A 23,207-nucleotide genomic window follows, 5' to 3' on the forward strand; every position below is an offset into this window, starting at 1 on the left:
AAATTTTGATAATTTTCAGTAAAGTGATGATTCTGCAGTTCTATGTAATCAACGTTAATATTTTGCGATATACAAATTAATTCCTCGTTATTATCACTGTTTATTATTCACTTATACTGTGTAGATTTCTTGGGCCAAGAAAGAAAAAATTCTCAATTTTTTTTTATTTGTTTCAAATCTTAACTCAATGCTTGTTACTGCCTTATTAATTAAAGCTTTGTAAATATTTATCTCATATTTCTTATAAGAATCTAGTATAAGGTAGTCCTGAGCGACTTCCTCGGGCATTCTTTTTACTTTTCTGGGTCAAACAGCAGGAAATTTAGTTTAATTTCATTTCATCCGTCCAATAATTTTTCTAATTCTTAAATTTATTCAAATTACCCACTTCCATTGCACCAGGTGGTTTCTTTCAACAGTTATTTAGTCTCTGACTAAAATCAAATTTTTGCACATCTATTCTGCAGCCATCCTTTATCAGTTTAAGTTTAAAAAAAAATATGGTATTGCTATACACATTTTTGAATGTGTTGTTTTGTTAAAATTTTGTATTTTATCACACCCAAGATAAGTACTGTAACATAAGTGGTACTTAAATTTCAACATTAAATTAAATTTATTTATAATAAAATTATGTTTTACCTGTGGACATCATTGCTGTGATTTGTTTAAAAATATACGCCAAGTACTGCTATAGGAAAGAAGTTACTAACATCTAATGCTTTGTGTTAAAAATTCAAAATATAAGTAGCAAACTTACAAAATACAATTAAATAATTTTAATCATTGATTATCAGTTCACTGATATGTGATTCAAATTTAGGTTATTTTAATGTCAGCAAAAAAAAAATATATATATATATATATATATATATATATATATATATATATAATTATACAAGTATTTAAATAATATTGAAATATTTGTATAATTACTTTTATTTTAATCCTTATTCTAATTTATATATGTACAGCATGTTTCAAAAATAATGATCAATAATAATATAGTAATATAAAGGTGAAAATTATAAGTTAAATAAGCAAAAAAGTCCCGGTGAACATCGGGCCCCAAATTAACAGTTTTCGAGGTAATGCACATTTTCTGTTAAGATCCGCCACTGACTGTGGGAGCACTAGTTTAGCAAAATGCTGTGAATTCTTTGCTAAGGGTGGTTTTATTAAACATAAGATAATACATTTTTTAAGTTTTGGTTTCAACACCACCGGATTTTACAGATGTTACATGTTACAGGATGTTTTTTTCTAACACCGTCTCCTCAACATTAGAGGAGACGGTGTTAGAAAAGAACATTAGTGTTCTTTTAACAAAATGCGTGTCCAGAGTCCCTAAAAAAAAACCTCAGCCTTTTCTGGTTTTCAAAGCATAAATCACATAGATTAACTAAGCATAAATTATAATTTTAAAGTTCATGTAGCCTATCATAAAACATAAACATAGATACAAGAATATTAAATGATGTAGTTTTATTTGCATCCCAAAATGTGTTTTTTTCCTCATACCTGTAGGTGTATTGTGAAGTGGGTAGAAAATACACCAATGTATGACCTGTAAATTGTACATGAAATACAATATATGCAGCTACAGCCTTATATTTTTATTTCTTCAATGATCTACAACAGCAACTTGCCAATTATTGTACTGTTAATGACTACTGCACTCAAAGCCACGGTGTACAAACAACGTGGTAGTTTTTTGTACCCCGTGGTTTGTGACATGTTATTTTCAGTTGTTCAGTTCAAGGGGCCAGTTATTCCGTGAAGAGCAGTTATTTTACTTTTGTAATCCTATGTTAACCTTCAGTCTGTCATGCGAGAGTCAATGAAATCCCCAGACAATATTTCAGCAATTTGTGCAATTTATCTACTCTGTCCATACAGCTGAACCCCTAATAGCTGATTTGAAAACATTTTCTTTGATTTCTTTACTGAGTAATCCTTTAGGTGACTGCTGAAACATGTGTATTCTCTTTCTCAATAATAAATTCAAAATGATTGTAATAGCGAAAACCATGCAATTGCTAAAAATTACCTTTTTCATCTTCTGCATTTCCATTTTTTAAAATTTGATAAATATAGATAAAAAAAAAATTGACAAGGATTGACTGAGGGCATGATATGCTGATTGCAGAAAGTTATTCCATGAGCTACTATAAATTCAAGAAATTAATTTTTTTCTTTGGTGTTTTAACAGATGCCATATGAGCAAAAGCATATCTTTCTTATACAACTTCCATTCTCTCATGATATCTATAATACACTAGCAAAGCTGTCTAAGCTTGTCATAGAGATTAGTTTTTGCCAGCTAAATATGAACAGTGACAAAAACACAACTGTTAATGTCGGGGTCTGCCAGATGCCATGCAGGTATCTGTGTTACACTTTGGAAGAAAAGTGACCTTAAATTCTAAGAGATATGATAAAAAATATTCTTTGTTATTATTGTTTTCTGTCGGTTATTTTTGGGTGATATTATGTAATCGAGTTTCACAATTCATAATTAATAGAACATTTTCAATTTAAGTAAAGTAGAAGCTAATAATTATTATATTTTTTTTATAATTAAAACAAAGTATGGAATTTCACAGGTACCATACAAGTAATGGAGAATTAAAAAAAACACGCTCAGTTTTGACCTGTTGTGCCTACTCATTCCTAGCATGTCACCAAAAATAGATTTTTTTTTTTGTTAATTTCCCCTTCAGCTTTAACAGAGTTCGAACCATTCATGACAGAGACTCCATTAATTTTGAAGATAACCACATCCTGTATACAGCCACAAGAAATTATCCTTCAGATTCACTCTGCTTCACAAATATAGGGTATACCAACCAAGGCCCATACTTTCAGAAACAGACAAGGCCTCATTGACAAGATCTAAAACTTGCACTTATAACCTAGTGGTTTCCTTGTGTCATTAGACATGCTTAGAAATCACAAAAACTGTTTCAATAACATGCTAGACAGCCAGTTTTACCTTGTGTACATCACATCTATTGCCACTAATGATGTTATGAGCTGCTGTGAACATGGGGATCTCTCTCACACTCACTCTCACTCACTCACTCTCACTCACTCCCTCTCTTTCTCTCTCTCTCTCTCTCTCTCTCTCTCTCTCATTCACTCACTGTAATTCACTCATTCTCTCTCTCACACTCGCTGTCATTTGCTGATTCACACTCGCTGCCATTCATTCACACTCATTCACTCATTCTCTCTCACACTCCCTGTCTCTCTCTCTCTCTCTCTCTCTCTCTCTCTCTCATACTCAGTCATTTACTCACTCGCTCTCACACTCACTCACTCATTCACTCACTCCTTCTCTCTCTCTCTCACACACACACACACACTCACTGTCATTTACTCATTCTCTGTCTTATACTCATTCACTCACACTCACTCGCTCTGTCACACTCATTCATAACCACTCACTCATTCACTTTTACTCACTCTTTCACACTCGCTGTCATTCATTCACTCTCTCTCCCACACACTGTAATTCACTCATTCTCTCTCTCATACTCACTCACTCACTCTCATTCACTCACTCGCTGTCACACTCATTCATAACCACTCACTCATTCGCTTTTACTCACACTCTCGCACTCGCTGTGATTCATTCACTCTCGCTCACACTCACTGTCATTTATCACACTCATTCTCTCTCTCTCCCACACATTGTAATTCACTCACTCTCTCTCTCATACTCAGTCATTCATTCACTCATTCACGCTCACTCATTCACTCTCACTCGCTCTGTCACACTCATTCACTTTTACTCACTCACTCTCATTCATTCACTCTCGCTCACACTCATTGTCATTCAGTCGCACTCACTCACTCGCACTCACTCACACTCGCTGTCATTCATTCATTCTCTCTCACGCTCACTCACTCATTCTCTCTCTCACACTCACTGACATTCACTCATGCTCTCTCTCATACTCACTGTCATTCACTCATTCATTCGCTCTGTCACATTCATTCACCTTTACTCACTCTTTCACACTTGCTGTCACTCACTCACTCATTCACTCTCACTCACTCATTCACACTCACTCATTCACTCTCACTCACTCATTCACACTCTCTCACACTCACTCATTCACACTCTCTCACACTCACTCATTCAATCTCTTACTCATTCACTTACTCACTCACTCATTCTCTCTCTCACACACACTCACTGTCATTTACTCACTCACACTCACTCGCTCTGTCACACTCATTCATACACACTCTCTCGCACTCGCTGTCATTCAATCTCTCTTGCTCACACTCACTGTCATTCAGTCATATTCACTCATTCACACTCACACTCATTCTCTCTCTCTCCCCCCCCACACACTGTAATTCACTCATTCTCTCTCTCTCCCCCACACACTGTAATTCTCTCTCATTCACTCTCACTCACTCACTCTCATTCACTCTTACTCGCTCTGTCACACTCATTCATAACCACTCACTCATTCACTTTTACTCACTCTCTCGCATTCGCTGTCATTCATTCACTCTCACTCACACTCACTGTCATTCATCACACTTATTCACTCACTCATTCTCTCTCTCTCTCCCACACACTGTAATTCACTCACTCTCTCTCTCATACTCACTCATTCACTCGCTCTGTCACACTCATTCACTTTACTCACTCTCTCGCACTCGCTGTCATTCATTCACTCTCACTCACACTCACTGTCATTCATCACACTCATTCACTCACTCATTCTCTCTCTCTCTCCCTCATACTGTAATTCACTCACTCTCTCTCTCATACTCAGTCATTCACGCTCACTCATTCACTCTCACTCATTCACTCTCATTCGCTCTGTCACACTCATTCACTTTTACTCACTCTCATTCATTCACTCTCACTCGCTCTGTCACACTCATTCACTTTTACTCACTCTCATTCATTCACTCTCGCTCACATTCATTGTCATTCAGTCACACTCACTCACTCGCACTCACTCATGCTCTTTCACTCACTCTCACACTCGCTGTCATTCATTCATTCTCTCTCACGCCCACTCACTCATTCGCACTCTAACTCAATTCGCACTCTAACTCATTCTCTCTCTCACACTCACTGACATTCACTCATGCTCTCATACTCACTGTCATTCACTCTGTCACATTCATTCACTTTTACTCACTCTTTCACACTCTCTGTCATTCACTCATTCTCTCTCTCTCATACTCAGTCATTCACTCACTCATTCACTCAGTCGTTCTCACACTCTCATTCACTCTCAATCACTCATTCACTCTCACTCGCTGTCATTCATTCACTCTCTCTCACACTCGCTGTCATTCAATCAAACTCACTCATTCAGACTCTTTCATTCACTCTCTTACATTCATTCACTCTGACACTCAATCACTCGCCCTCATTCATTCACCTTCTCACACTTGCACACTCACTCACTCACATTCGCTGTCATTCATTCACTCACTCATTCACACACTCACTCATTCACTCTTTCTCACTCATTCACACACTCGTTCACTCTCTCTCACTCGTTCACTCACTCACTTGTTCACTTTCACTGAATCACTCACTCATTTACACACTCACTCTCACTCACTCATTCACACACACACTCTCACTCACTCATTCACACACTCACTCGTTCACTTTCACTGAATCACTCATTCACTCTCACTCATTCACCCTCTCATACTCACTGTCATTCACTAACACTCACTCACTCGCTCATTCATTCTCACTCACTCATTCACACACACACTCTCACTCACTCATTCACACACTCACTCGTTCACTCTCACTCACTTTCACTGAATCACTCATTCACTCTCACTCATTCACCCTCTCATACTCACTGTCATTCACTAACACTCACTCACTCGCTCATTCATTCTCACACTCACTCATTCACTTCCGCTCACTCACACTCATTCACTTTCACTCACTCACACTCATTCACTTTATCTCTCTCTCACACTCAGTCATTCGCCCACTCTCTCACTGTCATTCACTCACACTCTCCCTCATTCACACTGACTCACGGGCTCACTCACACTAACTCATTCAATTACTCATTCACACTAACTCATTCAATTACTTACTCACACTAACTCATTAAAATACTCACTCACACTAACTCATTCAATTACTCACTCACACTAACTCATTCAATTACTCACTCACTCACCATCACTCACTCATTCTCTCTCACACACTCACTGTCATTCAATCACTCTCTCACACACTCATTTTCATTCACTCATTCTCTTACTTACTCGCGCTCACTCATAATCACTCACTCTCTCACACCAACTCACTTGCTCCCTCCCTCACTCACTCACTCATGCATTCTCACTCACTGACTCTCTCATACTCGCACCCACTCACTGACTCGCACTCACTCACTGACTCTCTTACATACTCGCACTCACTCACTAACTTGGTGGTGGTAATCACGAGGTCCTTGTGATAATCTTGCTTGTTGAATTTAAAGTCCTTCAGCAACTTACATCCATTGATATAACAAGGTTGTATTTTAAAATTGCAGAAGATGCTCAAGGTCGAAATTACCTAAAATATGGCACTGATCAATAAAGTTTAAAATGGAATTCAAGAACCGAGATTTCCTTCCTTTGCTAGATATTCTTATAACCATAACTTCCAGCAAAATATGGATGTTCATCATTAAAAAAATCAAAAGCTGACTTCTGTTATTGTTCCTTATAACTCCTGTCACTTTCACTCCATCAAAATCTAAGTTTCTTGGATATATGTTCTCAGAGCTTTGTAAGTTTTCCAAGATTCCAGTTTAAAAGAAATTATAACTATCGCTCAAATAGTACTAGTATTTGCCATATTCTGTAAGGAAGCCTTAGCTTTTGCTGAACCAGAATAATAAAATAAATAAATATATATCTTACATATTCTACTTGTCATGTTGCTTCTGACCTTGTTAACATATGAATATTCCGAAACTCTCATTCTCAACTCTACATGGAGATAACTTATCTGCATGTAGATTCCCTTCCCCTTCAGTATACATTATGAAATTTTTTCATTCTCCAAAACATAAGTAAACCTCAACCCTTTGAGTGTATATTTTAATTTTGGCAATAAGAAGAAATCTCAAGAAATATAAATTTAGAGAGTACAGAGCTTCCCATACAGGCTATGGAATTTCTTTGTAGAATGATTGACAATTTTGCAAGGTGTAAGCAATTTCTGATACTTAATCCCATTGATGTCAAAAAACACAACTGACTACTCTTAATTTTTGCCTTCTTTAGCATAGTAACTCACAAGGAAAAGAATGTTACTTTTTGTTTACATAAAGTTTTATCACCTGGAATAATCTTGAAAAAAATTGCAATAGTATTTGAGTTTCAGTTTCTATTTTCAAAAGTATCCCACGTCTGCCATTGTACAGATAAACAAAACTGTACTCTAAATGGTGAAACTTACTTAAGACCGAGGCAAGCTGGAATGATGTAGCCACAGTTGCAATTTAGGTGATCAGTCAGCCCTAAGGAGGTTAGTTTTGCCTTTCTTTATAGGGAGCCGTGACCTGTCAATATGAATGTTGTAAAAATGTCCAGGGGCATACCACTTAGGTGGCTTTGCACTGACCATTGTCACCCGTGGCAGAAACCTTTGGTAACTAGATCTCTGGTTTCTTGCTCCCATTTTGTTTGACATAGCTCATGGAGCTTTGTGGCTGTTCTTTTTCTTTCAGCATTGAAGGTGTTGGCTGTATCAAGGGCTATCCTCAGAAATTCTGTGGGTATGACCTTTTTAAGTCTATAATACAAGCCTCTTTTGGCTACTTCCAGATAAAGTGGGAGAGCTCCAGCCAGCAACTGTAGTGCAGGTGTGCTCACTGTGCGACATGCTCTAGTAATGGTGAGAATTATTGTCCTTTGTATTGATTCTGATTTATTCCTGTTTCTTACTATGGCTGAGCAGATGAACCATGCACCAGCAACATAGGTGATAACAGGTAGGAACATTGCATAGTATATGATTGCCAGGGTCTTTCTGTTGAGCCCCCAGTCTGATTGACTGATCCTGGCAATCATACCTGCATAATTTCTCACTTTCTTTGCCAAGTAGGTCAAATGGGGATAAAAAGTTAATTTAGAATCAAAGAGCACTCCAAGATATTTTAGTTCTGTGACTACTTTTATAGTAGTTGTGTTAATTTTAATTTCTGGATGTCTTCTTATGTCCAAATTGCCTTTTAGAAGTATTTGTTTGGTTTTTTCAGGCAATATTTTGAGCATGTGCATCTGTGCCTTCTCCTGCAGCTGAAAGAGGGTGGCATTTGAGCTTTGTTTTACAACCACTTGCATATTACCTTTTACAAGGAAAATCATGTTATCAGCAAAGGCAAGGCTATCCACAGGGCTCAGATCCAAGGCCAAAACTTTGTCCAGAACAATGTTCCAGGAGAAAGGGCCAAGGATTGATTCCTGCAGGCAACCTTTATTCATAGGGTGGGTCAATTCCTGGAACCTTGTTTTTTTTTTTTTTGTTAGTTGTTGGCACATTGGCTTCTGTGGCCATAATGCACCTCCCAAATTTTTTTTTTTTTTACATTTTACTCTTATCCAAGCCGACCAGGCTAGCCGGGTGGGTAAAATGTCTACCTGGCAACCCAAAGGTCGCGGGTTCGAATCCCGCCTCGGGCTTGGATCAAAGTACTGCAAAAACCTTGGGAGGTGCATTATGGCCACAGAAGCCGATGCGCCAACAACTACCAAAAAAAAAAAAAAAAAAACTCTTATCCAAGCCTGAGGCAGGATTTGAACCCGTGATCTTTGAGGTGCCAGGCAGGCACTTTACCCATCTGGCTAGCCCGGTCGGCTCTGGAACCATGTGTGCACTGAGACACTTCTGTCTGTAAGGTAGCTGTTTATTACCTTATATAGGTTTTGTGGAGCATTTGCCTAGTGGAGTCTCCTAAGGACACTAGGCCACCAGAGTGAGGCAAATGCCCCAGTAAAGTCAATAGAGTAGGGCTATTGGGCTATATGATTTGGGATCAGTAGGGGGTTTCTCAAGAAACCTCCTACTTTTTGAGAATTAATCTTAATACAGCTTTTTTCCATATTTTTGGGAATATACCTTCTGTCATACAGTTATTATTTAGTGCTATTAATTTGTCTGGTGCTATTTCCACTAATTTTTTGATAATGTCAGCCTATAAGAGGTCAAAACCTCTGCATTTATTGTTTTTGGTTTTAGATAGTGCTATTTCTAAGTCTTGTATAGTAAACAGAGGTTCAGTATTGGCATTGTCATATTCAGTATTTTCTTTTATAATGTTCAACTGGGTGGGGGAATGATCCCCAGTTTCAGTCTGAATAATACTGTCTAGAATGTTATTTACAGAGTCCATAAATAACATTCTATAAATGTTATTTACTAACTGTAAATTGATGTTCCATCTGGTTTGACAGTAGTTTCTATCTCCTCTTTGACAGTAGTTTCTCTCTCCTCTTTGACAGTAGCCATCTGCTGTTGGCAGCTTGTTGGTCACTATTCTGTAGACAACTCCCCAAGGGTTGTTGTTTCCAGTGATTCCCCCTAAGTGCCTCCAGCATTCCTTTTTCTTGTACCTTATGAGGACTGTATACTGAGGCGCCTCCGTAGCCAGGTGGGAAGGAGCAGCAGTGCGTAGCACACGCTTCTTGATTAGACCGGGGTTCGAGCCCGTCACCACCAAATACGGAGGATGCGGAAAGGTCAGGAATGACCATCGCATATTCACGGAGCAATATGGCCTTAGTTGCTAATGCTCCTAAAAACCAAATAACAACAACAACAACTGTATACTGATTCCTGAGAGTTCTATCAGAATCTCTCAGTGCATCCAGCTTATTTTGTGGCCAACATGTTCTGGCTCTTTGAAAATTTCTCCTCGCCTGGTCACCCTTCTCCTGAGTACAGTCAGTTCAGGGCTCCACCAGGGGACTGCCTGCTTCCTTGGTTTTTTCCATGGGATAGACAGGTCTGCTGTTTTTGTTAAAATGTTTGTCATAGTCAGTGCTTGCTTATCCGAGCTACAGTTGCCTGATCTAGACCATTCATTTTCCTGTTTTTGCAGCTGAGCTGCTGTATGTTCTGCAAAAATCTGCCAGTTTGCCTTTTTAAGGTTATAGCTTTTGATATACAACAGGGAGTGTTGGGGTATTTGTAATTGCCTGTTTAGTTTGAAGGTGATGGCTCTATGATCTGATGTGGTCCAGATAGGCTGGACACACCAGTCTGTAATTTTATAAGCTATTGAATTGATGGCAAGAGTAACTTTAATGTCATTCTCCTCCTACATGGTACTGATAAAATTTGGGGGGTTATTTGGTTGTTTTAGCACTTGAAAGGGTGAGGTAACTGTATAGTCTGAAAGTATCTGGCCGTTGTATGTGCCTGCTCTGTCTTTGTATGGCTATGCCATATTGCTGATCGGCAGTTGATATCAGCACACACTATGATATTTGCAGTAGATAGCAAGTCTATGACTGCCTGTAGGTATTTAATAACTGGATTTGTGAACTGCCTGGTGTAGAAAATAGTGAAATAATGTAAAACTGGCCTACATCACTGGTGATATTATTATTACTAGCCATATAGTGCAAGAGCGCCTGAGGCTTATGCTGCACTAGCTAAAAAAAAATTCCGAGTTACCCTGAGAGAGAGAGAGAGAGATTGTCAGAAGTAGAAGGGAATCACCAAGAAGAAAGAAAGAAAGAGAAGAGTGATGATATCCAGCTCAGGACTCTGGGTGTGCCAAGTCCATACTCACTAGATGTGAGCCCCTGGAGTTAAATGGGCAAACACTGCCACTGGAGAGCAGAGGTGACCCACCTTTGCGACTGTAAGGTCAGTATTTTTTAACTAATATTGCTATAGAAGGGACTCCTGAGGTGTATTCCATTATTTTTTAGCCTCTTGGGTATCATTCAACACCGACCAAATTATTCTAATAAAGTGCCAGCATATTGTGCATTTGTGTTATTAACATCGATGTTGCCCTACCAGCAGTATTTTGGAACTTTTTGATCACAAACTCTATATTAGTATAGAGGTCTGTTCTCATTGTTCATAAGTATTTCCCTTTGTCTAGGTGTTCCTTGCAAATTATAATTAACTCCACTCAAAATACATTCAGACCACATTGTCACACTATCTTGTAATGCATAACTTTGCATTCCAAGTTTCAGCTTGATGTGAACAAATTACTAAAGAGATATGTATTCTGAATTGAAAATATGTTTTCTGAAACAATTTTGTCTCTTCTGCCAGCGTATGAACCATCAAATTGCTAAATTTGGAGAGAAATAAGAATTAATCAAGTAATTTTTTTTCCTCTTTTGATTACTGTAGGTGCTATAGTTTCTTCCTGTGCTGGCATATATAAAATATTCCAGATTGTGTAACATCTTCAGAGAATCTTTCAGTGTTGTCAGATGTTTTTTCTGTTTATCCAACCTTTGTAAAATTTCTCAGGTCATATATATATATATATATATATATATTTTTCCATATTTTTGGTCCTCCTTTTCTCTTCTCTAATTTTTGGTTTTCTTCAGTGCTTTTGTAATATGCTTGTATTTGAGCTCTTCATAATGATTGGCACATCACAGTTACATAAGTTACACTTAGCCTATCTTTTCATCTTACTGTTGTATATATTCCCTGGATTCTTTATGCACTGAATCCTATATTGGAATAAATGTGGTCCAGATGCAAATTTTCTTTTCTTTTCTTGTTTCTTTTTTTTTTTTTATTAAATTTTCATTCCTTTTATGTTTAGAATAATGTTCCATAACACAAAATTGATAATTTTTAACTAGGAATTTTAAATAAAAATAAAAGAGTACCTTTTTTTATTTTGAATCTTTGAGACATTGTTTTTATATGATTTAGTATAGTCTTTCTGTATATTCTTGTGCATTTGTTTATTTCATTAATGATTATGCAGTTTTGTTTACTTTGCTATCCATATAAATTTATGAATTTGTTTGCCATCGCTATTTTATTTATTTATGTATTTTTTGTTCCTCCAGAATTTATCCTTTTTATCTCTTTTATATAACCTTTTCTTTGTATCTTAAAGTATCCTTTACACTCACACTGCCTCATATATGCACTCAAGATATCTGTTTCTATTCATTAATTGATTTCTATTCAAAAATTTTCAGAAACTATATATTTTTTTTTAAATTTAAAATGAATCAAATGTATAACAGCTGTTCATTTAAGTAACCATTTTTATTTTATTTCTCCTTGATTTAAATTGATAAATGCAAAATTTTGCAGGAAATATACTGCAATATCCATATTCTAATATAACTAGATACTTTAATCTATATTCATTTGGTACCATTTAATTGTTGAAATTTCAAAATTTTTCAATAAAAGTGAATGTATTGAACTATTATATAAAAATAAAAAAAACCAAAAAAACTATGATTGGTGTCATGTGTTTTATTTAAGTATATTTACTGTTTCAGTGTGGAAATTTATTTATTTAATTATTATTTTTGCATAAACACATGATATTCATAAAAATAGTATAAACTATACACTGAGCGGTCACTTTATTAGTAACACTTATTAGTGAGTAGATACCCAATAACCCTCAGAATAGCATGGTTTCATCATGGCAGGCAAGGTGTGAAAAGCATGCCACAGGGATGCTGACAGTGCTGTAGTCATACACTTAGCAGAAGGTATACTTTATGAAGGTTATGCAAAGCAGAGATATACTGTGCATATCAGGCTTTATTGAATTCTAGAGGGTATATGGCATATACCCATATATATATACACACACACATGGCATATTTACTTACTTGTATATATGGCATATATATTAAAAAGTAATAAAACTATAAGTATTGCCTAAGAATCAAATTCTAATAAGTTTATTTTTTAATTTTCAGTAAATATTTTTATAATATTTGTTTTTTTTTTTAAGTCTTTCAAAAACCAGAAGGTATATGGCATATACCTGCATATACCCTCCACTAAAGCCCTGGTTGCTGGTCCACGTTGACTCCACTGCTTCCTGTAGTCTTTGAAAATGCAAATTTGATGGTTGCGGTTCTCTATTCCAAAATAGCTCATTCCACTTTTTCCCACAGATGCTCAGATGATTGAGACCTGGTGACTGGGGAGGCCACTGGTAGGCTGAATTCGCTCTCATGTTCTTGGAACTATTGCCCTACAATCCTGGCCTTATGATGTGGCACATTATAATGTTAAAAGAACAAGGGTGGATGCATTACAGTCAAAAAGAGGATTTTCCAGTTCAGAAACAATTTCCACATAACCTGTGGCATGCAGAACTTGCTCCAGTGGTATCAAGAAGCCCAATGCAATCGTGCTTTTGCCATATTCTGGTTCTCCCATTAGAATGAAATAGCAGGAATTAAGACCTAGCACTCGAAATAGCATTTTTTCACACCTCCACTTTCCGGTGTTAGTGTTTCTGAGCGCACTTTAACCACACCTTCCTGTTTTTTTGCTGACAGGAGTGGAATGCAGGTTAACCATCAGTTTCCCATCTGTGATACCTTATCCATAACAAGCTACAGTGACTCGTGTGTTCTGAAATGTCTCTTTGGTTACCATCACTAACTTATGTGTTATTATTTGACTGACCATAGCCTTCCAATTACCCTGCACAAGTCTTCTCAAACTCATTTGTCATCTTGCATCAAGAAGCTGTTTCTGACCACAAGATTGACTGTGTTATTTGGTTGTTGGACCACTCTAAATACACCCACAGTCTTATGTGGACACTGCAGGAGAGTTGTTTCCCAGATATTCTAGTGTGTTTGGTGCAGATCAACATGGAACATTTTAAGCTATTCATCTTTCATATTCATGCTGTTACTGAAGGAGTGCTCCATTTCATGAAAAGCGTAAGTGTTACTAATAAAGTGGCCACTCTGTATATATCAGTTTTGTTTTATCTCAGTTTACGACTACAGCTAGTGCCATCAGGGAACAAAATACAGTAGCAATCGGACTGTTTTATGCAGTCTAGTGTAATCTTATAATATTTGAAGGTAAATTGAAAAGGTTGCAGAATGCTTCATAAGAAAATCTCCCAGAAGGGAGTGTGCATGAAAGATTTGATATCATTATCAGTATCATTGTCTGGAAGTTGTAGCATGAGTAAGAATAGCATAAGCATTTCCAAAGGGCAAGCCATTGCAACAGATAGTGCCTGTCCTTAGCATAGTGCAGTAGATGCAGTGCACCCAGATCCTTGTACTGAAAAGAGATCGACCACATCCCAATGGGCCACCCCCCTACTTGCTATGCTTTTCCTCAATGGTAATTCTTGTACTTGTGCCCCTCCACAATCCCAGAAATATAAGGCTTGCCCTGGCAACAGAAATATTAAAGATTATAGTATAAAATGATTTCCTGTTGTTATTTCCAACAAAGTTATAGATTTTAATGATTGCAGGGTATTTCAACGTGTATTAGCTGAAATGAAATCAAAATTTGCACCCAAAAGGGTGCAAATTTTGATTTTTTAAAATGCATTTGATTTTGATCATGTAGCGAATTTCTGCTGTGCACTTGGAAAAGTCTCATGGAAAGAATTTACCAACTGCAGTCTTTGCTACATAGACTTGAACTTTTGTTCACCTCAGAGACAAATGGCATTATCCATCATTCTTTCTTATTTTGAATGGGCTATGAACATAACATTTTTTTTTAAATGGACGTTTTTTTCCCTCCCCCCATATACTAGCTGGCTGTTTATTTAGACAAAATGTTCCATTTTGTCTAAATAAACAGGATGTAGAGCGGATATCATCTTTTAAGGGCACAAAAGGAGATATAGTTTTACACGTTGGCACTAATGATATTAAGATTAGGAGACCGGCAGAATTACTTAACAAGTACAGGTCACTGTTGAGAAAAAGCCGTGAATTAGGTTTGAATTTGAAAGTGTCTGCAACTCTGCCCAGACACGATAGGAGGGAGTATATGATGAGAGCCATGTCAATCAATTCGGCCCTGGAAAGATTGTGCAAGGCTCAAGGGGTAAAATTTGCTGATGCTATCGAGGCAGTGTTAGGTGGTCGGAAAACTGCTAGCTTGGGGGGATGCAAAGACTAAAAGATTAACAGTAGCCACTGGCAGAGGTGAAAGTGATTTTTGCACTGCTTCTATTGGAATGAGCAGCAGCCTGGAAAAGAAGATGCAGGATATTTCAGAGACTGCTGGGAGTCATTGCGGTACAAGTAAACACATGGGTTGTGTTAGGGTAGTTAAGAATAGGAACAGGTGTATGTATACTTGCGTGTACACCAATTCTAGGAGTTTGGTAAATAAATTTGATGAATTTGGGGTATTGCTCAAAACATCAAAGGCAAATATTGTTATGTTATCAGAGACGTGGTGTCACACAGATATAAGGAATGCAGAATCTGAATTTGGGGAGTACAATGTGTACAGAAAGGATAGACAGGATAGGAAGGGAGGAGGGGTTATGCTGTTAGTTAAGAAACACATAAAATCCAAGGAAGTGAAGCCAGTCGACATCGCTGGACAGTGCAGTGTTGAGTCAGTTTGGTGTGACATAAGCATTGGGAGATCAAAATTGCGAGTAGGAATGTGCTATAGGCCTAATGACTCCGATGAGTATAATGAGAAACTGTACAAGGAAATAGAGCGGGCCAGTAAATAAGAGAGTCTTATAATGGGGGATTTTAATTTCCCAGATATTGACTGGAATTTGTGGGTTGGTCACCCACACTCTAGCAAGACATTTGTGGATTTATTGGATGATTGTTTTCTACATCAGCATGTTCAGGAGGCAACTAGAGGGAGTAATACTCTTGATCTGATTATCAGTAGTGATTCTTCATGCATTAAGAATCTGCAGATAAAGGAACCACTAGGTGGCAGTGATCACAGTGTGCTGAAGTGGGATTTACTCAAAGAGGTAACTACCATCAGGGGTAAAGGGAAGAGTTATTGCTTTCGTAAAGGCGACTACGATGGACTGAGACAGTATTTAAATTCTATACAGTGGGACCAACTGATGATGTTACCAACAGCAAATTCAAAATGGGAAGCATTCAAAGAACTTATCTTGGAAACTACTAGGCTTTACATATCAACTAAGAAATATTATTCAAGGTTTAGGCCTAAATGGATGTCAGATGAACTAATCATATGGCAGAGAAGAAAAATGCATGGGATACGTATAAATTAACATGTGACACAGAAGGCTATGATAGATATAATCTGGTGTGTAAAAAAGTTACTAAGGAGGTTAGGCAGGTGAAAGTAGATTACGAGAAATCTTTGGCAAAAGATGCAAAGAAAAACAGTAAAGAGTTCTTCGCTTATGTAAACTCTAGAAGGAATGGGATGAATCAGATTGATTCACTTGATATCGATAGTTCAACTGTTGATGGTCCTGCTCAGGTAGCTAACAAACTAAATGAATATTTTGCATCGACATTCACATATGAGGAGTTATTCAGCGAGCGGAATGCCAGAGGTGTATTCAACTCTGGCAGTAAGCTAGATAATCTTATAATGAAAGAGAGTAAAGTGGAGGAGAAATTGTTGAAGATAAACACAAGAAAGGCACCTGGGGTGGATGGGATCTATCCAGTTATATTAAAGTAGGCAGCAAAGGAAGTAAGCATACCCTTAGCCATAATTATGAGAGCTTCGTTGGACTCAGGTTAGGTACCCATAGACTGTAGATGTGCAAATGTGACCCCAATTCACAAAGGAGGATCAAAGGCTGACACAAGTAATTATAGACCTGTGAGTTTAACTTCTGTTCCAGGAAAATTAATGGAGGCACTGATTAAAGAAGCACTGCAGGATCATCTAGACAAGACTTCAGTTATAGATTGGACACAGCACAATTTTGTTAAGGGAAAGCCTTGCCTGACCAATTTTATTGGATATTATGATGCAGTCACAAAAGAACTGAATGCAGGAAATAACTTTGATATTATATATTTGGATCTTAGAAAGGCTTTTGATACTGTTGCACATGGAAGACTGCTGTACAAATTGGAGCAGTATAGCATTGGAAGCAAATTGCTGCTATGGATAAAGGGATGGTTGAGGAGGAGAAGACAGAGAGTGGTAATCAATGGACACTGCTCATCGTGATCTAATGTTATTAGTGGAGTCCCTCAGGGTTCAGTGTTGCGTCCATTATTGTTTTCTGTATTTATAAATGATATTGATGATGGTATATCAAGCTTAATGTCCACTTTGCAGACGATACAAAGGTTGGCAGGGTTGTTAAGGACACTAATGACGGTACGCTGCTGCAACAGGATCTAGAACGGTTGAGCAGATGGGCTGAGAGGTGGCAAATGAAGTTTAACTTTGACAAATGCAAAGTACTACATATGGGAAACAGCAACCCCATAGCAATGTATCAACTCTGTGGTACTATACTGACAGTGGTAGAGAATGAAAAGGACCTGTGGGTAATTGTGCAAGCAGATATGAAGTTCTCTGAGCAGTGCAGATGGGCTGCAAGAGTAGCTCATGGTGTCTTGTCAATGATATACAGAAATTTTTCTAGCAGAGATAAGGGGGTGATTATTCCCTTGTATAAGGCAATGGTCAGGCCACACTTTGAATACTGTATGCAGGTCTGGAGGTCTCATTTCAAGAAGGATGTAGAGCTGCTGGAACAAGTACAGAGAGGGACAACAAGATTAGTGAATGGAACAAAGGGTTGCTCTTACGAAGAAAGGCTTAAGTTTTGCAAATTAGTGTCTGGAGACTAGGCACCGGCGAGGTGATCTGATAGAGGTGTATAAAGCCTTGAATGGTTTGAGCATGCTCAGTGCTGATGGGATTCTTCCTCTTGCTCAGAATAATCACCTGAGATGGCATAAATTCAGAATGAGGAAAGACAGGTGTAGGATAGATGTGCGGAAATTTGCCTTTAGCCAGCGGGTGGTTGGTTGGTGGAACAGACTTCCATCCCTTGTTGTGGAAGTTGATAGTCTAAATAAATTTAAGGCTAAGCTGGACAGGTATTTCGAATGAACGGAGGGGTGAAATGGTAGTAGTTTTTTTTTTTTTTTTTTTTTTGGCTGATGCTGCATAAGCTTGCTTTCTTGCCTCATATGCCTCTACTAATGCTAATGCTAAAAATAGATTATTCTTAGTTTACCCTATGTTTGTTAATGGAACCACCTACCAGCTTATGAGAAGCTAGTAAACTTTAAAACAGTTGTCTGTCGTAGTGGGGGTCTCAGATTTTTAAATGTATTGTGCATACTATACAATGTAAAAAGATATAGCAAATTAGGCAGCACTGTTGATAATGTTATATGTTTCTAAGCATACACCCTAGCTTGGTACCATGTACTTGGCTCTTAAAGTCTCTTCATGAACAAGGTATTCTGCCTTGTATCAGTATGATTTTAATACCACTAATGAAGGAGAGTGACATTTCTCCTTTCCCCCTTTTTTCCCTCTTCAGAAAGGACTTTTGCCAGTTTGGTTTCAGTCAAGAGTAATACAAAGATTCATTTTTCTATTAATATAAAATTAACCCCTTCTCCCATACACACCCAGATCAAATTATTTTGTGTGGCTCAGGCAGCAGATGAATCTCTCCCTCAGACAATTTAACAAAGCATGCCTATTAACTTGGAACCAAGAGGTAGATTTTGAGGTAATTAACCCATTGGCACTTAACTGAGAATCATTTTACCCTCCCCTCCCTTTACCCCCTCCTCTGCACTCTAAAACTATTATCCAGCTCTCTTAATTTCTAATTTATCTTCAAGAAATTTTACCATTGTCTGTGAATATCAAATGAAAATTTGAAAATGCTTTTTCTTATTGTCAAAATGATCCTCATGTATCTGGGATTTCCTGTTAGTGAAAGCTGATTTGAATATGGCTATAAAACAAATTGTGTTTGTTTTATCCAAAATGATCAGGATAATAAATTGGCTTAACAAACATTTATTCTAGTGTTTTGAGTGACATGAGATCTCAATTTCATTTTCAAAAGTTATATAATTCAACTTTATAGAACTTGTTGTTATTTGGTTTTTAGGAGCATTAGCAACTAAGGCCATATTGCTCCGGGGAATGCGGTGGTCATTCCCTGACCTTTCCGCATCCTCCATATTTGGTGGTGTATAGAACTCGTGAAGGTAGAGCAATTTGGCTTTTGACCATGGGTTTGGAGGGTGTCAGATTTATATTTCCATAATAGGTGATTAAATGAGTGGATGAAGGATAGTGATTCTTGGAAATAACAGTACTGTGGTTTCCCAGACAATCCCTTAATCTATCCACTGCCTCATTAATGTAGGTAAAATTACATTTATTGTGCCATCTTATACGCATCCCCACTCTTAACTTGCTAGGAGTAAGAATTTTCATTATTAGTATTAGTATTAGTAATGGCCGCATGGTGCAAGAAAGCCTATGGCTTATGCTGCACCAGCCAAAAAAAAAAAAAAAACCCGAATAAAACAATGATAAAAAAAAATTTATAAATAAATAAATAATAATTAATAAAAGAAAAGGAAATTAAACCTATTATCCTATGTGCTTCCCTCACCCGAAGGTACTATCCAGATGATAGTTCTAGCATCATTTATAATTTTGAAAATTTCGCCCTCATTCATTTTACTGGTGCCTGTCAGAGCCTTAAACACCTCAATCAAATCTCCTCTAAGGTGTCTAGTTTCCAAACTCTGCAACCCACATATTCGAAGTCTTTCTTCATAAGGGCGCCTTTTTGCCGATCTCGCCAGGCGAGTTACCCGTCTTTGCACCCTTTCAAGAAGCTCGATGTCATTCTTTAGGTGTGGTCTCCATACTTGAACACAGTATTCCAAGTGTGGTCTAACAAAAGCCTTATATAATGGGATTATCACGTTCCTATCTCTACTTGCAAAAGTTCAATAGATCATCGATAGGACACCATGGGCTTCCTTGCAACCTGTTTACAATTCTTAGAGAATTTCATGTCTGACCGTATCATAACACCCAAGTCCCTTTCCTCCAGTACTGGGTTTAGTTGAACTCCACCAAGTGAATAAGTTATTTTGGGATTACTGTTTCCCAGGTGTAATACATTACACTTTGTTGGATTAAAGCATAGCTGCCATTTTTCTGACCATTCCTGAAGTCTATCTAGGTCTCTCTGAAGAAGCTCAGCTTGACAGTGATCATTAACTACTCTACCAATTTTAACATCATCTGCAAATTTAGACATCACGCTCTCTATCCCTTCATCGATGTCATTTATGAAAATTAAAAACAACAGTGGTCCTAATACTGATCCTTGGAGAACCCCACTTCTTACATCAACCCAATCTGAGGAATAGCCATTTATCACAACCCTCTGCCTCCTGCCCTGGAGCCATCCTACTATCCATCTAAGGATTTTCCCAGTGATTCCAACCTGTTCCAGCTTATAAAGCAACCGCTCATGTGGGACTGAGTCAAAAGTTTTGCTGAAATCTAAATAAACAATGTCAAAATTATGGATTATTGCCTCCATGATTTTCCCTACCACTGAAGTCAGACTGACAGGTCGATAATTTCCCACTTCACTCTTATTAGAGCCACCCTTATGTATGAGAGATACATTGGCACTTTTCCAATCCAAAGGAATCTCCCCAGAGTCTAGTGATGCTCGCATAATTATCCTCAATGGTTCATTGCACTCACTTGTAACCTCCCTTAAGATTATAGGGTGTATTCCATCATCTCCAGGAGCCTTACTGGCCTGTAGGCTCGAAAGTTTTTTCATTAAATAATCTTGCGAAATTTCAATATCATTAATTACATATTTTTCACCTTCGCTCCCACAATTTCCCATTGCCACAAAATGTTTTTAATTTGTAAATATCGATGCAAAATAACTGTTGAGTTCATCTGCAACAGAAGCTGATGTATTTAATACTATCCCCTTTCCCTTACGTAAAGGCCCGATCTGGTTTGTCTTGCTCTTCTTGGCATTTATATATGTGAACAATTCCTTATCCCCTATCTTTGCTCTGTTTGCTAGTGATTTCTCATAAACTGCCTTTACCTGTCGAACCTTTTCTGTGGCTCTATTACAGATCATCTTGTAGCTGTTATAGACTTCAGTACTTTTTATTGCTCTTTAACCTTTCCCTGCACTTTTTTCTGCTCAAGTAATGTGGCAACTTCACTATTCATTCAACTTGGAACCCTCCTCGTGGAGTATTTTTTTAATGGTAAATACGCATTCAAGGAATCTGTGATTAATGTTTTAAAAGAATACCACAGTTCCATTGTATTCATTCTCTGTGCGATATCTACCCAGTTAATAGAGGCTATGTAGCACCTTAAGGCATCGTAATTTCCTTTTCTGAAATTAAAACCCATTCCTTTGCCTTTTACTACTGCTACCTCTCTCATCGTCATCCACCGTAGAACTCCGTGATCACTTCCTGCTACTGGTTCCTCTACTGTCAGCCCTGTTATGTCATCTGATTCATGGGTGATGTTGAGGTCTAGGATATTCTTTTCTCTTGTACTTTCCCTGACATGTTGATACAAATAACTATCATCTAGTTGATTTAAAAATTTTGTTCCCCATGTCGAGTTTCCTTCCCATTTACTCCAATCAGAGGCAAATTGAAATCACCCATAATAAGACATTGACGCTTACTTGCCCATTCCATTTGCATGTAGAGGCTTCTCTTGTACTTTCCCTGACATGTTGATACAAATAACTATCATCTAGTTGATTTAAAAATTTTGTTCCCCATGTCGAGTTTCCTTCCCATTTACTCCAATCAGAGGCAAATTGAAATCACCCATAATAAGACATTGACGCTTACTTGCCCATTCCATTTGCATGTAGAGGCTTTCGTCATAATCTTCACAATCACGTGGTCTGTAGATTACTCCTACTCGCATTATACCTTTGTTTCCAACTGTCTCACACCATACAAATTCTATACTAGCGTGTGAAACATCTGAATCCGGGAAAGCTATCGTCGCACTCAGGCTGCTTCTGATAAGAAGCATTACCCCACCACCCCTTCTATCTACCCTATCCTTCCTAAATACATTATACAAGCCATACTGAAACTCATTATCCAGTGCGTAGCACATTCTTCTTGATTAGACCGGGGTTAGAGCCCGTCACCACCAAATACGGAGGATTCAGAATGGTCAGGGAATGACCACCGCATATTCCCGGAGCAATATGGCCTTAGTTGCTAATGCTCCTAAAAACCAAATAACAATGGAATAGTATTACAATTTCCGGGTGGCACCACATCTCCGTAAGCCCTATTCTGTCCGCGTTACTTGTTTTAACCAGCAGTTCGAATTCGCTCATTTTATTGACGACACTTCTATTAAGACTTACTGTTCTTGTATATTTAACAACCCTAACACAACCCTTAAAGGTTTTTAGGCTCTCTTCCCTGGCATTAGCTACCCGCTCACTTGAAACGGTTCTGTCCCCAGAACATATAGATAATATGTACAGTTGGGATAACAGATAAGAACTCTTGAGGTATGTGCAAGAGTTACTTTGACCAATATTATCAGATAAATGCATGTCAGTATTACCCACATCCCCCCTAACTAGCAGTTTCCCTGAACCTTTAAAGTATCCTCAATAATACTGGCAAAAACTCTTGCACCACCTTTGTTTAAGTGTATCCCGTCTCTACAAAACAAATTCCTTCTACCTACAAGTGTGGGCCATTCTGATAGAAATTTCCCCCCTAAAGCCTTGCAGAGTCCTTCAATTCTTGAGTTAATCCACAAGGCTTTTAACATATAATCCCTCCTATTGTGTCTGGGCAGAATTGCAGACACATAGACATTGTGGCCCAGCTCGCGGCATTTCCTCAGCATGGTCCTGTATTTTTCCAACAAATCGTCAGATCATGTACGTTTAATGTCATTTGTCCGCACATGAATAATAATATTCTCTTTACCCCCCTTAAAATCTGACAATCTGTTGGTGACATCATTAAGTTGCTCCCGGCAGACATACCCTGGTTATTGGTTATATATACTCTGCTTCTTGGCTTTAGATTAAATTATTGAAATCAAAAACACTGATAAAATTAAAATGCCTACAGGATAAAAATGGTGACTGGTCAAAGTGTCAATTTGTCATTTTACCAACAAACTTTTAACAGGCTATAGTCAGGAC

This window comes from Mastigoproctus giganteus, chromosome 5 (assembly GCF_048544385.1).
Source record: "Mastigoproctus giganteus isolate SK-2022 chromosome 5, ASM4854438v1, whole genome shotgun sequence".
Taxonomy (NCBI): Eukaryota; Metazoa; Arthropoda; class Arachnida; order Uropygi; family Thelyphonidae; genus Mastigoproctus; species Mastigoproctus giganteus.